General features: G+C 37.9%; 1 pseudogene; it reads right to left on the minus strand.

Moving 5' to 3' along the window:
• Positions 1 to 6423: 6423 nt before the first annotated feature.
• Positions 6424 to 9050, minus strand: LOC116864153 (annotated as a pseudogene).
• Between the last annotated feature and the right edge of the window lie 12269 nt (positions 9051 to 21319).

The raw sequence follows: 21319 nt of genomic DNA on the forward strand, positions 1-21319 counted from the left end.
GGAACTGACCAATCTGAACAAATGCTGGCATTTTAAACTGGCAGGAACAGGCCAATTATCTGCATTAAATTCTCCCTACTATTGTTCTGAAAAACAAGAACAGTGAAGGATATAAGAGGTAGAAGATGCTGGGCCCTGGCTTCTGAGCCCTGACACTTTTATGGGTATGAAGATTTGTACAGTAGTATGATCAAAAATAAAATTAGCACAACATGAGTATATGAGTTAGGGTTCTCCAGAGAGACAGAACCAATAGCAGATAGATAGATGATAGATAGGTAGGTAGATAGGTAGATAGATTTGTATGAGGAGATTTATTGTAGGAATTAGCTCATGAGCTAATGGAGCCCAAGAAGTCCCATAATCTGTTGTATGCAAACTGAAGAACTAGGAAAGCCAGCTGTGTAATTCAGTCTAAGTCCAAATGCCTGAGAATCAAGGGGCTCATGGTGTTAAATCTGACTTGAATCCAAAATCTGAGAACCAGGTAACTGATACCCAAAAACATGAAGAGATGGATGCCCCACTTCAGAGAGTAAATTCTCCCTTCCTCCACCTTTTTGTCCTACTCAGGTACTCAACAATGGGATAATGCCCACCTGCACTGTTTAGGATGATCTTCTTCCATCTGCTGATTAAAATGCTAGTCTCTTCCAGGGACATCTTCATGGACATACCCAGAAACACCAATTTACCAGATATTGGGCATCCTTTAAATCAGTCACATTAACACCTAAAAATTAACCATCATAATGAGAAAGTAAAATTACTTTGTTTTTTATTAATTTGTTCTTCCTTCTGAGCCCCCAGTTATTGGTAGCAGAATGGAAACAACTTCTGTCAGGTTTTTAACTTCATTGTGATTTGATTATTTAAATGATTTCCTTTAGGATGGTAAAGACTTTTCTTCAAAAAAAAACAATGGCTTGTCTCAGATTTCTCAAGTCTTTTCTTCATCTCTCTGGCTTCTCTACAAAATTATATCTGAATGTTTATGCCAAAGAGAAGGAAATGTGTGTTTCCTACCACCTCACAGAAGACAGAATAAGGAAGGTAATCTACTCTGAGCACTGCCCTCTGGTATTCTGTCCCTCTGGGCTCCAAAGCAGTGCTACCTGCTTTATTTGCATTTACATCTGAATTCTACAACTATGACAGTTCATTGTCTCTGCTCTCTTTGTTCAGAACTCCAAAAAGGTTCCTGTGCCAGTGAGCCCCATGTTGGTTTTCAGCTGCCCCCTAAACCCTGCAGTAGAACTTGAAATCCTTGGTTTCGCCTATGAACATAGGAACCAACCACTGCCCAGCAAAATTCAACTTCAGGGACTCCTCCTTCCTAAGCAAATGACACTATTAAGTTGCCTTTACCAAGAGGTAATTCACTGAGATCCCAGTTGGTAGATTACCCTTTGCAGAGACTTCCTTCCAAGGGCCCTCACTTTTCCATCACATGTCCCCTTCTACAGTCTTCAACATCTGAGGACTTGGGAGGGTGAGGAAGATAGGTATTGGAGGCATATGCTTTGTTACCTTCTTCAATTTTGTTTTCCCCCAGCAACCGAATTATACAAACTTCCTATCACTGCTGTGACAGATTACCCCAAACCTAGTGGCTTAAAACAATACCCATTAATTATCTCACAGTTATATAGATCAGAAGTCTGGGCACAGTGTGGCTCAGTGGGGCGTTCTACTTAGAGTCTTACAAGGACTAGATCAAGGTTTCTTTCTGGAGACTCTAGAGAAAAATTTACTTCTAAGCCCTTTCAGGTCATAGAACAAATTTAGCTCCTTGTCGTTGTAAGACTGAGGATCTCATTTCCTTGCTGGCTGTCAGCAGGAACAGGTCTTTGCTTCTACAGGCTCCCTGTGTTCCTACTCATGTGTTCTATGTGACCTCCCTTCAGCAACAACAGTGTGAGTTTCTCTCTTGCTTCATATCTCTTAGCCTTCTGCTGCATCTTTCCACATTCTTCTTTTTCTAGTCAGGGAAAGTTCTCTGCCTTTAAAGGTTCATGTGATGAAACTGAACCCACTTGGATACTCCAGGATAATCTCCTTATTTTTATGTCTGAACATATTCACATTTCCAGGGATTAGTGTTTGGATGTCTTTGTCAGGGGAGAGTGTTCCACCTATGACAGAGGGTTATTAATGAGTTTCCTCTTCCTGTATGAACCTATCATAGGTAAAACACTTTGACCTAATTAAATAAGCCTACAATTGATATATTACATGAAAGTCAAACAAATTGGTATAACAGGTTTGACCTATTGTACAGAGAAGAAAATTGAGGCTCACAGAATTTGATTGCCCTGCTTTCACACTCTGCATATTTACAGTGTAGAGTGATGAGTCATATAAACAAATACAGGCTTCCCCCCGCCACCAACATCCTCCCTCTTTCAACATGTGGAGTCTTTAAGCTCTGATGACATTCCATAGAGATACCTAGGAACCAGTGATATCTATTTTTAACACCAAGATCAATTTAGTTAAGCAACATGGGCTTATGGCAGGCACTGACTTTTCAGGCTCCCCCTTCACCTGTGGCCTTAAGATATTTAGAGACCCAGAAGATTTCTGTCTATGATAGGCATAAAGATCAAAAAGTAAAGAGAAGTAAAAAAAAGTCTTTATAGTGCAGGCAGGAAAGTTTGTCACAAATCCTACTAACTGCTTCCCGAGTTCCCTCTTTCTTTAAGAGACAGGTGTGCTATCAACCAAGAGGCTGAATTCTAGAGCATGAGTTCTGGTTTATATAATTCATCTCCTAACCTATTTTACAATATTAGAGGAGTCAGGCAATGTGTAGAAAAATGTGACCAATTTAGACAGTATAGCAAAACATGCCATTTGGTCTCATTTATCATAATAGAGATTTAAAAGGATACTCATGAACCGTTTAGAACCTATGAGTTAGTTGAGCAGAAAAAGTGGTTTTGCATAAAATCTACCCTTAAATCATTTAGTGCCTTGATGCATCATTAAAAGCATTTTTTTTTAACTGCAAGAGTCATAACAATTAACTTCTCAGAAAAACAATTTCACCACTTCTTAAACAGCTTGCAAGGGTCAAGAGGACCACCTTTATTCTAAGTCCTAATCCCTTTGAAACACCTCAGTGCATTTTTTTCCTGTCTGTGTGACAGGGAAATGGAATCTGCTTGGCTACCTCCCACTTCCTTTGTAACAGCCTCCAGCTATAGTGTATTAACGGATTCCAGTACTCTGTCCAGCAGAAGAAAATCCTGCAGCCAATTCTGAGAAAAGAACACTGAAGACAGAATAAGAACAAAAGTATCAGCTTTGTGCAGTGGGCTGGTCCACACACTTGGACATACTGGAACCAGATCCAGCCCCCTGTTCACAAGCCCTGTGCCCTTTCATGGAAGTATACAGTGCAAAGTGATTCACATCTCCCACACACTGCCCAGCTGATATCAGAGCAACAGACTGTTCTCTTAGTGGGTCATGAAACAATGTTCTTCTGTGAGCATAGGAGACTGACACCCACAGTGAATGGACTATTCTGAACACAGTCGGCCAGACCTCTCCTAAAAGGCAGAGACCCTACTAATGAAACTTCTCAAACCAATAAAGACAGTGCCAGCATCCTACTTGAGGATCTATGTACTCATATTATGAAACAGGGGTACAGGAGATACTGATGGTACATGAGAATTTTCACTGGAGTACATCATCGTAGCTACCAAAATATCACTTTTGCTGACTGTTGTTGCTTATCACAATGTATTAAAATTATCTACATAAATAATAATTGTAATAAGTTAAACTTTATATGTGTTATCTCAGTTGGTCCATATAGAAACCTGAAGAAGGAGACACCATGACTATCCTATGTTATAGATGAGGAAACTGAGCAGAGATGAGATTACGTCATTACCCCTAGATCACACAGCAGCTGCTAACCCAGGTTTGACTCCAGAGCCTAGCCCTTGAATCCTGTACTCTGTGCAATGGCCTACCTTACCTGTTGGACAAAAAGCTCCCTGAGGGCATAGGCTGCTTATTACTCATCCCTATATTTCCTGATGACTAACATACATTAGCTACTTGGAAAATGATAAATGTCACATTTAGTCCACATCTTGTCCAATACACTCTACTGATACTTGGCTAAAACATATTTTATTTAGGGTCATGGACAAAGACTCATTCATAGGAAAACAGATTAAGGACAGGTAGGTAGAATCTGTTCAAGTGGTATATAACATTCCTTGAATTGGCTATACTACTGGTTACTGGTTACTGGTTACTTGTATACTCCAAGCTATTGGAGACCATGCTGACAAATTCATTTGTCAAAGTTTTTTTGACTCAGTATTATTCTAGTGTATATATCATAAAAGTTATTAAACTGAAATTTATTTACTTTTATAGTAAAACAGATAAGACTCCATAATCAGTGTCTAATAATTATTACTGTTCTCTTTATTACCCAACCAGGAGATGAATTTTGAAAAAAAAAATCAAATTTAGAAGTATATATAGAAAAAGATCAAATCCTCCCTACAGCCTCTCAGTCGGGTTTCCCTCCCACAGGTAATTACTGTAGACAGTTGAGTATGTATCTTTCTTTGCATTTGTATACAACTTTTCTCCTAAATAAATGATATTGGGTAAATTGTTCCTAGATCTGATCCACTAAAACTAGATTAAGCCCTGTAACAAAATAAGAAAGAGGATGGAGGCTCAGCAAAGTTTGCTTCTAGAGTAAGTGGGTAGGTCTTTGGGGTTTATGCTCCCACCCACCATCTTCATCATTTTTTTCCTATCCTATGGGATTCCCCATTTCCTATAAATTTTGGGGATCTCCAAGGTTTGAGTAAGCATCTATTAGGAATTTAAGAGCAGATTGATTCACTAATATCCTCAATCTCTGGAGCACCCTCCATAGTGCTCAGCTGTTCTTGGGTAGTAAAAGTGAGAGTAATTTTAAGTGAGTGTATCCACAAATTCAGAATTGAGACCAGCCCTTATGGACTGCCCTGCCTTGGGATCACATGGTACTTGTTTTTTAAACCAAGTAAATCTTGGACATATTTTTCTACCTTTTTTTTTTAAGTTTTTAATTTTAATTCCAATTAGTTAACATACAGTGTTATGTTAGTTTCAGGTGTACAATATAGTGATTCAACACTTCCATACATGGTCTTTGGACATATTCCATTCTTCCTAACAATACACTAGTATTTTCTGATAAGATTGTTCCATACTACAGTTAGCTATTTCCCTTTTGTTTAAGGAGATTTAGGCTCTTCCTGTTGTTTTGCTATTGAAAACACAACTGCAATACATTTTCTATAAGGGTATCTGGACCTAATACAGAAAAAAAGTGTGAAGTGTGTATAGAAATACACCCCAAAGGTAACTGTAGTGGTTTGTGTAGTTGCATTCCCCCAGAAATTCATATGTTGAAACCAGATGAGATCATGTTAGCAGATGGGGCCTTTGGGAGCTAAATAAGTTTAGATGAAGTCATGAAGGTAGAGCCTCCTGTGATGGTATTGGTGTCCTTATAAGAAAGAAAGAAGCTAGGAGAAGTCAAGATGGTGGAGGAATAATAGGCCGAGATGACATCAGGTAGCAGGAGATCAGCTAGATAGTTTATCAAACCATTCCAAACACCTACAAATCCAATAGGAGATCGAAGAGAAGAAGAGCAGCAATTCTAGAAACAGAAAATCGACCACTTTCTGAAAGTTTATCTTAACAATACCTTTCATTCAAAAAAAATCTTTTTGAAACTTCATAATTATAGTCATATTTTATCCTTCATTGTATCTAACTTTATTTTTTGTATACACATAGGGTTTTTTCGTCTAAAAATATTTGGTATACAACTTCTTCTAACAGATCAAAATATACCCTAAATCTAGCACAGGGCTTTGTTCTCTCCCTCTCCAGGCTGAGCAAATTCTCTCCACTTTCTTTTTCTTTATTCTCCCAACCAACTTATCTTATCAACTCCTTTTTTAGAAATTTTTTAAAAAAATTTTCATCTTTATAATCATATTCCATACCTTCATCATGTTTACCCTTATTGTGTGTGTGTGTATGTGTGTGTGTGTGTGTGTGTGTGTGTAGGTTTTCCATTCTTTAAAATTTTAGTAGGTAGTTTCTTCTAAGAGACCAAAATACTCCCAAAATTAAGTGGGTGACTCTGACTATTCACCAGCCTAATATATATTTTTTCTTTTTTTATATTTTTTCTTTATTTTTTTCTTTTTTAAATTTTTTTCTTTTTAAAATTTTTTTTCTCTGAACCTCTTTTGAAACCCCATTCTTCCCGCCGTGATTTGGGGTCTTTTCAGATTTGGTTAAAGCACATTTTCCTGGGGTCTGTGCCACCCTTTTAGTATTTTATTCTCTCCTTCATGTATTCTTTTTTTTTTTTTTCCAGAGTTTAGGACTTTTAATTTGTCCCAAAGTTGCTGAAGCAAAAACCATGATAAAACATTATGCTTTCCTTTACACCCCCCAACGCAAAAAACAAAAACAAAACTATTTGTAGGAAAAAAATGGTTTTGTACATGGGAAGAAACAATATAAATTCAAAACTTACAGATAAGGATTAGCTCTATCACTCATCTCTTTAAAAAGTTTATATGAATATCCAGTCAAAATCAACAGGGTATCTCCCTTGAAATGTTATCTATATGAATTTCCAAGTAGACCACAGGACTGTACTGTCTTGGAATGTCCTCAGAAGGCTCTGTCATTGATCAGGTAACAGAGTAAAAACCCCAGAGTCCTTTTCTTTCAAACAGAAGAGGGAAAAACAGAGGGATGGAAGAAACTATTCAAACTTCATCTTCTTTCCTTGTGGCTTGTGGTCTCCCCCTCCTCCTCTGCTTCCTCACCCTCCAAAGCCTCCCTGGCCTCTGCCACCAAATCCACCTCAGCCTCCTCTGCCACCACCTCGGCCTCCAAAGCCACCTCGGCCTCCACCGCGGCCTCCAAAGCCACCTTTACCCTTAGGCTTGGCCCAGTCCAAAGTAAATTTGTTTCCATCAATTTCACCATCTTCCATGGCCTTCTTGGCAGCTTTGGCATCTTCCTCACTGTTGAAGTCTACAAAACCAAACCCTTTAGAAGACCCAGTCTCCCAGTCAGTGACTATCCTTGCCCGAACAGAGCCATCAAACGACTCCTTTAATGTTTCTTCTGTGATATCCTCAGACAGACCTTTGACAAAGTTTTGGATGGCTGGCTTCTGGCATTGGGTGATCCTCTGGGTCCTTGCAACTCCAGTCTGATTGCTCTGCCCTCAATTTCCCTTTTATTACAGGAATTTAAAGCTTCTTTAGCATCTTCAAGTGGAGCAAATTCTATAAATGCATACCTTTTAGATTTGCCATTTTGGTTCTGGGGCACTTTAATGAAAGTTGCCTTCTCAAATACTTCCTGAAGGGTTTCTTCTGTTGCACTGTAAGAAAGGTTGCTTAAAACCAGTGTTTTTGATTCACCACTCCAAGTGCTATTCTTTCCACCTCTATAATCTTGACTTTGACCCTTCTCTCTAGTGTAGTACAGGGAATAGACTGCCCATCTATCTCTGTTCCCTGCTTTTCTTCCAATGTTTTTTCTGCATCAGCTTCTGTCTTAAATTCAATGTAAGCAATCCCTTTGCTCTTTCCATCCTTGCTGACTAATCTGATCTCCACAGCATCTTCAAATACTTCTTTTAATTCATCCTGAGTAACTTTGTAAGGCAGATTTTTAGCCAGAGGTGTTCTCACATCTCGATCTTTCTTACTGTCTTTTCCCTTTGGTTTTTCTAGTTTAATTTCATTGCCAAAGACTTTCAAACCAGTGAGCTCCAAAGCTTTTTCCAGGTCTTCTGCAGATTCAAAATCCACATAGCCAAACTTCCTAGACACACCAATTCTGACATCCACAACAGCAAGATCTTTTTTAGCATAAAGGTCACTGATGCCTGTTTTTAATTCAGGAGCAGATTTGCTGAAGTTCAGGTTTCCAACAAAAAGATTGAATGATGTAGTTGGTTCTGTAGCTTCTACTTTCAGCTTCTTGGCTTCAGGAGCTGCTTTCTGTTTGGCCATTTCCTTCTTTCATTTTCCAGGTGCTTCTTTAACAGGGTCTTCCTCTTCTTCCTCCTCCTCCTCTTCATCTTCCTCCTCCTCATCATCCTCATCTTCCTCATCCTCCTCCTCATCATCTTCATCCTCATCATCATCCTCTTCATCTTCGTCCTCAGCTGTGCTCTTGGCCTTCACAGGAACAGCTTTTGCAGGGGCTTTCTTCCCTTTGGCTGGTGTAGTCTTCATAGCTTCTTCTTCAGAGTCATCTTCATCCTCATCTTCATCATCCTCCTCATCGTCTTCATCTTCTTCCTCCTCATCATCATCCTCATCATCGGAGGCAGTGGCAGCAGCAGCTGCTTTCATCACCGCTGGCTCAAATTCATCCTCATCTTCCTCCTCATCCTCATCTTCCTCGTCCTCCTCTTCACTGTCATCATCTTCTTCCTCATCACTGTCTTCCTTCTTAGCATTTTTACCGTTCTTTGCTCCCTTGGCTGGGGTGGCTGCTCCTTTCTTACCAGGGGTTGCTACCAACGCCTTGCCTGGTGTGGCTCCCTTCTTGCCAGGTGTTGCTACTGCTTTGGCAGGTGCAACGGTCTTTTTGGCTGGTGTAGCCACTGCCTTTTTGCCAGGGGTAACAACTGCTTTCTTGGCTGGTGTGGCAACTGTGACTTTTTTTTGTTGGGGAAACCATCACATTCTTTGCTGGAGTGGTGGTATTCTTGCCTTTTTTCTGAGGAATGATAACCTCTTCTCCACTGCTTTCATCATCTTCATCTTCTGACATTTCCTCATCTTCACTGTCTTCTTCTACCTCTTTTGGGGGAGGAGCCATTTTCTTGGGGTCACTTTGATTTTTACCAGCCTTTGCGAGCTTCACCATGATGGCGGCTTATGCCAGCAGGGTGTGTGGCGGGCGAGTGGCGCAGAGGAGCCTAGAGGAACCCAAGCGACGTCGATGGCGGCTGCTAGTACAGAAGATCCTGGAGCACGTACGCTTGGCTGCTAGCTAGAGCTCGAGACTCTCCTTCATGTATTTTTATCTGAATAAAATGACAAGGCAGAAAAACTCACCACAAAAAAATAAAAAAGAACAAGAGGCAGTACCGAATGCTAGGGACCTAATCAGTACGGACATTGGTAATATGTCAGATATAGAGTTCAGAATGATGATTCACAAGATGCTACTGGGCTCAAAAAAGGCATGGAAGATATTAGAGAAACCCTGTCTGGAGAAATAAAAGCCCTTTCTGGAGAAATAAAAGAACTAAAATCTAACCAAGCTGAAATCAAAAAAGCTATTAATGAGGTGCAATCAAAAATGGAGGCTCTTACTGCTAGGATAAATGAGGCAGAAGAGAGAATCAGTGACATAGAAGACCAAATGACAGATAATAAAGAAGCTGAGAAAAGAGAGACAAACAACTATTGGAGTACGAGGGGAGAATTCAAGAGATTAGTGATACCATAAGACAAAGCAACATTAGAATAATTGGGATTCCAGAAGAAGAAGAGAGAGGGGAGCAGAAGGTATATTGGAGAGAATTATTGTAGAGAATTTCCCTGATATGGCAAAGGGAACAATCATCAAAATCCAGGAGGTGCAGAGAATCCCCCTCAAAATCAATAAGAATAGGTCCACACCCCATCATCTAATAATAAAACTTAAAAGTCTTAGTGGCAAAGAAAAAATCCTGAAAGCAACCCAGGACAAGAAGTCTGTAACATACAATGGTAAAAATATTAGATTGGCAGCAGACTTATACACAGAGACCTGGCAGGCCAGAAAGAACTAGCATGATATATTCAGAGCACTAAACGAGAAAAACATGCAGCGAAGAATACTATATCCAGCTAGGTTGTCACTGAAAATAGAAGGAGAGATAGAAAGCTTCCAGGGGTGCCTGGGTGGCTCAGTGCGTTAAGCCTCTGCCTTCGGCTCAGGTTGTAATCTCAGGGTCCTGGGATTGAGTCCCACATTGGGGTCTCTGCTAGCAGAGAGCCTGCTTCCCCTCTCTCTCTGCCTGCCTCTCTGCCTACTTGTGATTTCTCTCTCTGTGTGTCAAATAAATAAATAAAATCTTTAAAAAAAAAAAAAAAAAAAAAAAAAGCTTCCAAGACAGAAACTAAAAGAATTTGTGAACACCAAACCAGCTCTACAGGAAATAATGAAAGGGGTCCTCTAGGCAAAGAGAGAGCCTAAAAGTAGTAAACCAGAAAGGAACAGAGACAATATACAATAATAGTCACCTTACAGGTAGTACAATGGCACTAAATTCATATCTCTCAATAGTTACCCTGAATGTAAATGGGCTATGTGCCCCAATTAAAAGACACAGGGTATCAGAATGGATAAAAAAAAAAAAAAACCAAAACCATCAATATGCTGTCTACAAGAAACTCATTTTAGACCCAAAGACCCCTCCAGATTTAAAGTGAAGGGGTGGAAAACAATTTACCATGCTAATGGACATCAAAAGAAAGCTGGGGTGGCAATCCTTGTATTAGATCAATTGGATTTTAAGCCAAAGACTATAATAAGAGTTGAGGAAGGACAACTATATCATACTCAAAGGATCTGTCCAGCAAGAAGATCTAACAATTTTAAATATCTATGCCCCTAACATGGGAGCAGCCAACTCTATAAACCAATTAATAACAAAATCAAAGAAACACATCAACAGTAATGCAATATTAGTAAGGGAGTTTACCACTCCCCTCACTGAAAGGGACAGATCATCCAAGCAAAAGATCAACAAGGAAATAAAGGCCTAGAGTGACACACCAGACCATATGGACATCATAGATATATTCGGAACACTCCATCCCAAAGCAACAGAATACACATTCTTCTCTAGTGCACATGGAACATTCTCCAGAATAGATCACATCCTGGGTCATAAATCAGGTCTCAACCAGTATTAAAAGATTGGGATCATTCCCTGCATATTTTCAGACCACAATGCTCTGAAGCTAGAACTCAATCACAAGCAGAAATTTAGAAAGAACCCAAATACATGGAGACTAAAGAGCATCTTTAAAAAGAATGAATGGGTCAACCAGGAAATTAAAGAAGAATTGAAAAAATTCATGGAAACAAATGATAATGAAAACACAACAGTTCAAAATCTGTGGGACACAACAAAGGCAGTCCTGAGAGGAAAATATATAATACAAGCCTTTCTCAAGAAACAAGAAAGGTCTCAAATACACAACCTAACCCCACACCTAAAGGAGCTGGAGAAAGAACAACAAAGAAAGCCTAAACCCAGCAGGAGAGAAATAATAAAGATCAGAGCAGAAATCAATGAAATAGAAACTAAAGAAACAATAGAATAGATCAACGAAACTAGGAGCTGGTTCTTTGAAAGAATTAATAAGATTGATAAACCCCTGGCCAAACTTATCAAAAAGAAAAGAGAAAGGGCCCAAATAAATAAAACCCTGAATGAAAGAGGAGAGATCACAACCAACACCAAAGAAATACAAACAATTATAGGAACATATTATGAGCAACTATATACCAGTAAATTTGACAATCTGGAAGAAATGGATGCATTCCTAGAGACATATAAACTACCACAACTGAACCAAGAAGAAATAGAAAACCTGAACAGACACATAACCAGTAAGGAGATTGAAGCAGTCATCAAAAATCTCCCAAAAACAAGAGCCCAGGGCCAGAGGGCTTCCCAGGGGAATTCTACCAAATATTTAAAGAAGAATTAATTCCTATTCTCCTGAAACTGTTCCAAAAAATAGAAATGGAAAGAAAATTTTCAAACTCATCTTATGAGGCCAGCATTACCTTGATCCCAAAACCAAAGATCCCATCAAAAAAGAGAATTACAGACCAGTATCTTTGATAAACACAGATGCGAAAATTCTCACCAAAATACTAGCCAATAGGATCCAACAGTACATTAAAAAGATTATTCACCACAACCAAGTCAGATTTATCCGAGGACTGCAAGGTTGGTTCAACATCTGCAAATCAATCAATGTGATACAATACATTAATAAGAGAAAGAACAAGAAGCATATGATACTCTCAATAGATGCTGAAAAAGCATTTGACAAAATACAGCATCCTTTCCTGATCAAAACGCTTCGAAGTGTAAGGAGAGAGCGTTCATACCTCAAGATCTTCAAAGCCATCTATGAAAAACCACCATGAATATCATTCTCAATGGAGAAAAACTGAGAGCTTTTCTGCTAAGTTCTGGAACACGGCAGGGATGTCCATTATCACCACTGCTATTCAACATAGTACTAGAAGTCCTAGCCTCAGCAATGAGACAACAAAAAAAATTAAAGGCATCCAGATCGGCAAAGAAGAAGTCAAACTATCACTCTTTGCAGATGATATGATACTATATGTGGAAAACCCAAAAGACTCCACTTCCAAAACTGCTAGAACTCACACAGGAATTCAGTAAAGTATAAGGATATAAAATCAATGCACAAAAAATTGTTGCATTTCTTTACACCAACAACAGGACAGAAGAAAGAGAAATTAAAGAGTCAATCCCATTTACAATTGCACCCAAAACCATAAGATACCTAGGGATAAACCTAACCAAAGATGCAAAGAATCTATACTCAGAAAACTATAAAGTACTCATGAAAGAAATTGAGGAAGACACAAAGAAATGGAAAAATGTTCCATGCTCATGGATTGGAAGAAAAAATATTGTGAAAATATCTCTGCTACCTAAAGCAATCTACATGTTTAGTGTAATCCCTATCAAAATCCCATCCATTTTTTTTTTCAAAGAAATGGAAAAAATAATCCTAAAATTTATATGGAGTCAGAAAAGACCTCAAATAGCCAGAGGAATATTGAAAAAGAAAGCCAAAGTTGGTGGCATCACAATTCCGGACTTCAAGCTCTATTACAAAGCTGTAATCATCAAGACAGTATGGTACTGGCACAAAACAGACACATGGAACAGAACAGAGAGCCCAGAAATCGACCCTCAACTCTATGGTCAACTAATCTTTGACAAAGCAGGAAAGAATGTCCAATGGAAAAAAGACAGCCTCTTCAATAAATGGTGTTGGGAAAATTGGACAGCCACATGCAGAAAAATGAATCTACACCACACACGAAAATAGACTCAAAATGGATGAAGGACCTCACTGTGAGAAAGGAATCCATCAAAATCCTTGAGGAGAACACAGGCAGCAACCTCTTCGACCTCAGCCGCAGCAACTTCTTCCTAGGAACATCACCAAAGGCAAGGGAAGCAAGGGCAAAAATGAACTATTAGGACTTCATCAAGATCAAAAGCTTTTGCACAGCAAAGGCAACAGTTAATAAAACCAAAAGACAACTAACAGAATGGGAGAAGATATTTGCAAACGATGTATCAAATAAAGGGCTAGTATCCAAAATCTCTAAAGAACTTATCAAACGCAACCCCCAAAGAACAAATAATCCAATCAAGAAATGGGCAGAGGACATGAACAGACATTTCTGCAAAGAAGACATCCAGATGGCCAAAAAACACATGAGAAAGTGTTCCACATCACTCAACATCAGGAAAATACAAATCAAAACCACAATGAGATACCACTTCACACCAGTCAGAATGGTTAAAATTAACAAGTCAGGAAATGACAGATGCTGGTGAGGATGCGGAGAAAGGGGAACTCTTCTACACTGTTGGTGGGAATGCAAGCTGGTGCAACCACTCTGGAAAACAGCATGGAGGTTCCTCAAAAAGTTGAAAATAGACCCAGCAATTGCACTACTGGGTATTTACCCTAAAGATACAAATGTAGTGATCCAAAGGGGCATGTGCACCTGAATGTTTATAGCAGCAATGTCCACAATAGCCAAACTATGGAAAGAACCTAGATATCCATCAACAGATGAATGGATAAAGAAGAGGTGGTATAAATATACAATGGAATACTATGCAGCCATCAAAAGAAGTGAAATCTTGTCATTTGCGATGACGTGGATGGAACTAGAGAGTATTATGCTTAGCGAAATAAGTCAATCAGAGAAAGACAATTATCATATGTTCTCCCTGATTTGAGGAAGTTGAGAGGCAACCGTGGGGGGGTTGAGGGGCAGGAAAAGAATAAATGAAACAAGATGGGATCAGGAGGGAGACAAACCTTAAGAGACTCTTAATCTCACAAAGCAAACTTAGGGTTGCCGGGGGGAGAGGGATAGGGAGAGGGTGGTGGGGTTATTGACATTGGGGAAGGTATGTGCTATGGTGAGTGCTGTGAAGTGTGTAAACCTGGCAATTGACAGACCTGTACCCCTGGAGCTAATAATACATTGTATGTTAGTAAAAAAATAAAAAATTATTTAAAAAAAAGAAAAAAGAAAAAAGAAGCTAGAGCTCTCTCTCTTTCTCTCCAACGTATGAGGATACAGTGAGAAAGCGTTCTTCTGCAAACCAGGAAGAGAGCTTTTGCCAGGAACCAAATGGATGGACATTTCCAGTCTCTAGAACTGTGAGGAACAAATTTCTGTTGTTTAAGTCACTTAATGTATGGTATTTTAGTTTTAGCAGCCTCAATTAAGAAATGAATCACTCCTTAAAAACTCAATCTCTGGGGTGCCTGGGTGGCTCAGTGGGTTAAAGCCTCTGCCTTCAGCTCAGGTCATGATTCCAGGGTCCTGATATGGAGCCCCACATTGGGCTCTCTGCTCAGCAGTGAGCCTGCTTCCTCCTCTCTCTCTGCCTGCCTCTCTACCTACTTGTGATCTCTCTGTCAAATAAATAAATAAAATCTTTTTAAAAAAATCTCTGATACTATTTTGTAATATATACTTATTTTGAATAATTTTCCCAATGTATAAAATATTATATAATTTGGCTAATGCCATATATTTCATTGTGTTTCCTGCTTTGTATTACACTTAATCTTATAATATTACCTCAATCCATTATTTTTTTAAATTATTTTAAAGGTTGTCTACTGCATCACATGTATGTACCAAAATTTGTTTACATATTCCTCTATTTTGGCCATTTACATGGTTTCAGATTTTCAGTTGTAAATGATCAAATGAATAATATAGGAAATACATTAATGAAGTAGGTAATGTTATAATGAAGATTTTACAGTTAGTGATCCTGAGCCACAGGAAGGTTAAAAAGCTTGCTGAATAGAAGTATACTGAACAAAGAAAAAGAAGAAAGAATAGTAATTGTTGTTTCACACATTATTTGCCCTCTCTGTTTCAGTTATCTTACTGCCTTACCTTAACACCTTAGTACTACAACAGTTATTAGGATCAAATAAAAAAAATGTTGAAATTACTTTGAAAAAATACTATCATGCAAATAAAAAGGGCACTTATAATGTCCAGATATTAAGTCAAAAATGCAGGTGAAACTCTACTCTGGGAAAAGAGTTAAATATAATGTAACTGTTACTTAACCAATTTCTATTTTGTGACAGTTTGCCTAAAGATGACAAAAATGAGTCTTATCGTGAAAAAAAATCCACAGAAATTTGTATTGGATAGTCAGAAAATTGACTGTTCTTACTCTAATTTCATATTCCTTAGTAATTCTTTTTCTTGCATTTGAGTTGATTCCCTGGAAAAATTACGTTCTAGAGCTCTTATTAATTGCTTACTTTAAAAATAAAATTCATATTTATATCAATGTCAATGAGCTCTATGATTTTTAAATCTACTTGAATCATTTATGAAAGATAAGTCTAAGGCTATGTGCATATCGAACATAGATATGAGAACACAAACTACCAAAAACATATTTCTTGTAAATAAAAAGAAATTACCATGGAATTAATATCCAGTGAAATTTCTTGCCCCTTACTAATAGTAATACTAGGTAACACCTGTGCCAGCCACCCATGGCACTATTGTCTGGTAAATTAAAATAAACAGAATAAAAAGAAAAGGGAAGGAGAAAAACTGTAGTATAAGAAAATTAACACTCAGTGAGGAGGATTAGGGAGGTAAACACATGAATGAGATACTGCAAAAAAAAAATTGCAGCAAGTAACAATGTAACAAGGATTATATGTTACCTATATTTTTCAGTAAAGATATTAAGAAAAATGTCATTTTGGGTTCAAAATTATAAAGCAACATAATAAACTATATCATATCTCTGTAAGAAGTAAGTCATGATCAGTACTAGGTCTTAGATATATTTTATAATCAGTATCTCAGCCCCACCTACTGTAGCCATGATAGGTCTTTTCTCAATTCTTAAGGAGTCAGATTAAAAGTGGTTAACTCCTGGGCACCGGGTGGCTCAGTTGTTAGGCATCTGCCTTTGGCTCTGTTGGGGTTGGGATCCTGGTCCCATGGTCGTGGGGTAGAGCCCCACATCAGGCTCCCTGCTCAGTGGGAAGCCTGCTTCTCTGTCTTCCACTCCCCCTGCTTGTTTTCCCTCTCTCACTGTATCTTTCTCTGTCAAATAAATAAAGTCTTTAAAAAACGAAAAAAAAAAGGTGGTTAACTCCTACCCATTCCCCAAAATGGTGGTGTAGTCAGCTCTCCCTCTGAGGCCAAATATTCTAACTCCCTATCCCAATTTCCACTCCATCTCAACCATCATTTTCCAAATCAGAAAATTATAAGAAATCAAAGCATTTCTGATGCCTTCAGAAATCTTTACCCGTAAGATTTTTGTTTTTAGTTCCAAGGTATAGAAATTCCCAAACTAGCCTAGAACTGTAATAGGTAATAATTGGCTCATGTAACTGAAAATCCAAAGGTAGTTCTCAGTCCACAAGAGGCTTGATTAACAGCTCCAAGAAGATCACAAAAACTCAGTTCTTCTCTTTTTCTTTGCTCTGCTATCTATTCACTTCATCCTCAGACTCTCCGAGAGTCCTCACAGTAGCGTGGGGCTCTGCTCTGGTGATAGCAGGTGACATACAGTTCCAAACCATGCATCCTCACATCATATCAACCATGGAAGAGGGAAAACATCTATGTTCCAGAACATCAGTAAATATTTCCTCTTATCTCATGAGCTCTGATTGGGTTGTTGCCAGCCTTTAACCTGGCCAGAAGAATGGAATTCATTGAGACTTCAGTCACTTAGACCCAAAAGTGTAACTCGGAGCAGAGTGAGTGCTACTCAAAACAGACAGCTGTTACTAGGAGACAGTATCCCGAATCAAAATTGGGCTGTTGTTACCTAAGAGGGGGGGTTGGAAGCCAGGCAATACTAGTATCAACAATACCACAAATGCCTGTTATGTCTGCTGTGAATTATGTTTTAGAAGAGGGAAGATGGGCAGGTAGTAATAACAGGATGGAACATAAGATCCAGAAATTGTAAGGTCTGGAAACAGAACAGGATCTAGAAAGCATTCATTCATACTACCTCAGACATCAACAAATATAACCCCAGGAAAAGTATCCTAACTTTCATTTCCTGGGTTGCATATACCTATGAGAAATATGTAATGCATTTTCCTCATCATTACTGAAGTTAATTTTGGAAGAGCACTTAATAAAAGTTACAAAAATTTTAAGAAAGATACTATCTTCAGAAAAAGCATTTCAAACATTAATATAGCAGTAAATCTTGTAAAAAAGCAGATGGTCATACATAATGTAGCCATTCTTAGTCTTTGAAGCATGAGGGGAAAAAACATTCAGACCTAAATGGAATATGAATTTATTGTAGGAGGCAAGCTTTAGTGCTACTTTGAGTGAGCTGTTAGAGTCTATTATGTCAGTTCTCGAACCTCCCATAGCACAGCTTTGTCACTGCACAGCTATTCAAAATATGAAAAATAACAGACCTCAGAATGTTTAGAGATCTATGGTTTGTTGGCAGTGCATTAGAAGAAAACATAATAAATAAGATCAGAAAAATCCAACAAAAGTCAGTAATTCTCTGAATCAGGAAACTGCAGTGCTTTCCCTTAGAGAGATGCTGGCATCTCACCAATCAACCCTTAGGCTTAGGTGCCCTCAGAAATTGACTTACAACAGTGTCTATCTATTACACTGCTCAGCCCTTTTCCTGTCTTACAAACTGGCAATCTAACCTAAGGGCCTAAAGGGTTCATGATACAAGTGTACAGGACTCAGCCTGCTGCCTCAAGGCATGTTGACACAAGAGATTATGGGCTAAAAAGTATGTGACACTGACTGAAAAAGCTATTTTCAACTTAGTTATCTAATAGAAAATTACTAAATAGATTTTTGTGCCACATATTGTGATATGCAAGGGGAATGTAAACCATAGGTAATAAAGTTTAGTGAAGAGGGTGACCAAACCACTGTAAGATGCAGTCTAGGTTTGTAATTGATAACTGAGATGTGGGCTTGGTCTTTGGGGTCACAGAAAAAGAAGCCAATTGAGAATGGCCAGGTCTAGGATCAAAGAGAGGAAGGGATGCAAAAAATGAGGGAGACTGAAAAATACATCATAATGAGCATGAACTCAACTTGAATACTCAAAGCATGTATATTCAAGACTCTTTGTAACTAGTTAATATAAGTAAGTATTTCCTGAAAGTGCATTTTAAAATCTTTATTCAAATAATCAAAAACTATTAGGGATCTTATCTGGGGCAATCAGTTGTCCCATTTGGCCTGAAACAGCACTGATATACACCTGCTGTTACATAACATATTTATTAATGGCATCCCTTTCTATCCTCAAAATGGTACCGTGTATAGAAACTTATTCAAACAAAATATCAGTGGGATCTTTTGTTACTCAGAGATTTCAGTAAATTTGACTAGAAGTCTCTCCCGTCCTTCACAGTCCTGGACTTGAAGTCCAAATTGCTCCCTGAGACTTTGACAAATTCCAGGGTCTTATGTTAACCCAAATTTCTGCGCTCCCATAATCTGGCATTCTCTCTCTAGGCTGTCCTCATGGCCCTGAGCAGAAAGCTCATCCATTCAAATTCCACAAAAAAATACACTCCTACAATTAACACTGATATTCTTTATTAGGCACAACAAGTGGAAAACCGAGTAGAGATGTGCAGCACTCATTGCCCAGAAAACTAATTTGATCTGTGAAATGTGTATCTTTCTTCTAATAGAAATGTTTCAGGAGTTTCCTTCTTACCTCTTCCCCCAGTCTCACATTTTTCCAAATCATCTCCCTCCCATTTCCCCCTTTCCTGTTTTTTACCCTTTCCCTTTTTCTGAGGAATCAACTTAACCATTTTTCCCTTTATCTTATATATCTTCAACATGATGTCTTGAAATCTGCTAATACCTGTTCTGCCCTACACAAGAGGACAGAGGCATTTCTCTCTAATTGTAGTTCTAGTGTCAGTGGAAGTAGAGGCAGAAGAATGAGGGAAATGAACAGGAAATTAGAGGTAATATGTCTTGGCAATACTGGGACAAGAGATAACCAAGAGACCCAGAGAAACATGCAGGTCCTATTCTTTTAGGCTCTTTTAAAAATAATTATCATAAATATCCACCTAAAATTCTTCTGCTCTTGATTTTTCTTTCCAAATAGGTTTAGTTATTGGAAATTTTTCTATTTTCTTCCCATTGCTGATTATTAATTTTTTTTACATAAAATACTATTGTATAAGCTTGAGTAGCAGGATACAGTCTTAAGATCTGATTATTTTATGTGTATTTACTTACATATATCTATTATTTTGAAAAAAAAATCCATGACAACTTCTCAAAAAACAAATGACAATATAAAATATGTAGAAGGGAACTATAGAGGAAGGAAAAAGGTTTGATTATTATGGTTTTTTTTTAAAATGCATTTATATGTACTATTTGGGCTGCAAATTTGATTCAGTGCTTCCTAGAAATAAAAGCAAAAAATGAAATAAAACAGTGCAAATATTTATGATATCCATAAGAATTAAGACAACAACAACAACAAACCTTCAGGAACAGATGACTTTCTTGTTACTAAGTCATAAAAAGAACTCTCATGAATTTTCATTAGAAGGATACTTTAGGATGTAATGAACCACTTCCTCTGCAATGTCTCTTTAAGAAATTTATGTAAGTTTTCTTTCTTCCCTGCAAGTTAATAGCATATATCCAACATCATTGATTGAAAACATTTTTAGAAGAGACTAACACTGCATGGTAAAAATATGTAACATTCTAATGACTTGATACAATTTTTTTAACCATATACAGCATTTAATGGTTTGCATAGCTTTCAGTCAATTCTCTTGATTATAATTTCTCAAAACCAAGATTTTGATAGGGATTGAACAGTAAAGAGTTCAAAATTATATTCCTTAGGTAGAATTTAGGGTGTAGATATTGTGTCCTGCTGATTAAAGGCAAACCTATGTTCTTCAACAATCAGCTGAGCAGGTTCCTATGGCAATTAAATAGCCCAATGAAGACTTATTACTGAATAGATGGCTTCCCTACCTACAAATATAGGTGGATCAAGAAAATCCTATTGACAGGACAAAGAATTCCTCAAAACACAGTTCTGGGTTTCCTCCAACAATCTGAAAATATGCAATCAAGACCCAAGAATTCCATGCCATAGAGCATGGAATAATATGACACCAATAGAAGTCTTATTTGAGCAATATATCTCCCCACTGTATTCTAGTTCTAGTTTGCAAAATGTGCTATATGATATTTGATCTGCTGAATAGAATTTGGTGGTCACCAAATATTAGGTGACATTTGCTGAAAACAGCAATTTGGGTTTTGAAACAGACTATCTTGAACCATTCTCTATAACAATATAACAATGATTAGTTAACAGAAACTTCTTGAAGCTATTCATTACTCAGTACAGAAGATTTAGTTTCTATTTTCTCATAATGCCATGAGAGAAAACAAGGTATTTTTGGTTAGGCTGAAGAATACCTTAAAGAAGTGGGCGATCCATTCCTGAAATGCAGGGAGGTGTCAGTTCTATTCCACTGGAGACATGCACAGTAGGAGAGGCACAGAGCCACAACCTGGAGGCGAAGATCTGGGTTTTGGTTGGAGTTCTGGTTGGAATTCTATTGCTTACATGGTGTGACTTCAGTCCATCTCTTAACCTCTTTGAATCTTTGTTCTTCTTCTATAAAATGAAGAGAACGGAGGATCCAGAACAGTTTAGTGGTTCTCAAGTATTTTAAGGTATAGAATTTCTTCAAATTAAAACCTATCACTCTGTTATGAAATATAGATGTTTCCATCAGTATACCTACATCAGAATTTTGTAACAATTTTTCTTCTCCAAAATTAATGTATCTTCACCAGTTCAGAGTAATTAATATACATAATATACCTTCATCAAAGGAGAGCAGTGAGGAACTGT

The sequence above is a fragment of the Lontra canadensis genome, unplaced genomic scaffold (genome assembly GCF_010015895.1).
Source record: "Lontra canadensis isolate GAN:19392208 unplaced genomic scaffold, GSC_riverotter_1.0 scaffold5, whole genome shotgun sequence".
Taxonomy (NCBI): domain Eukaryota; kingdom Metazoa; phylum Chordata; class Mammalia; order Carnivora; family Mustelidae; genus Lontra; species Lontra canadensis.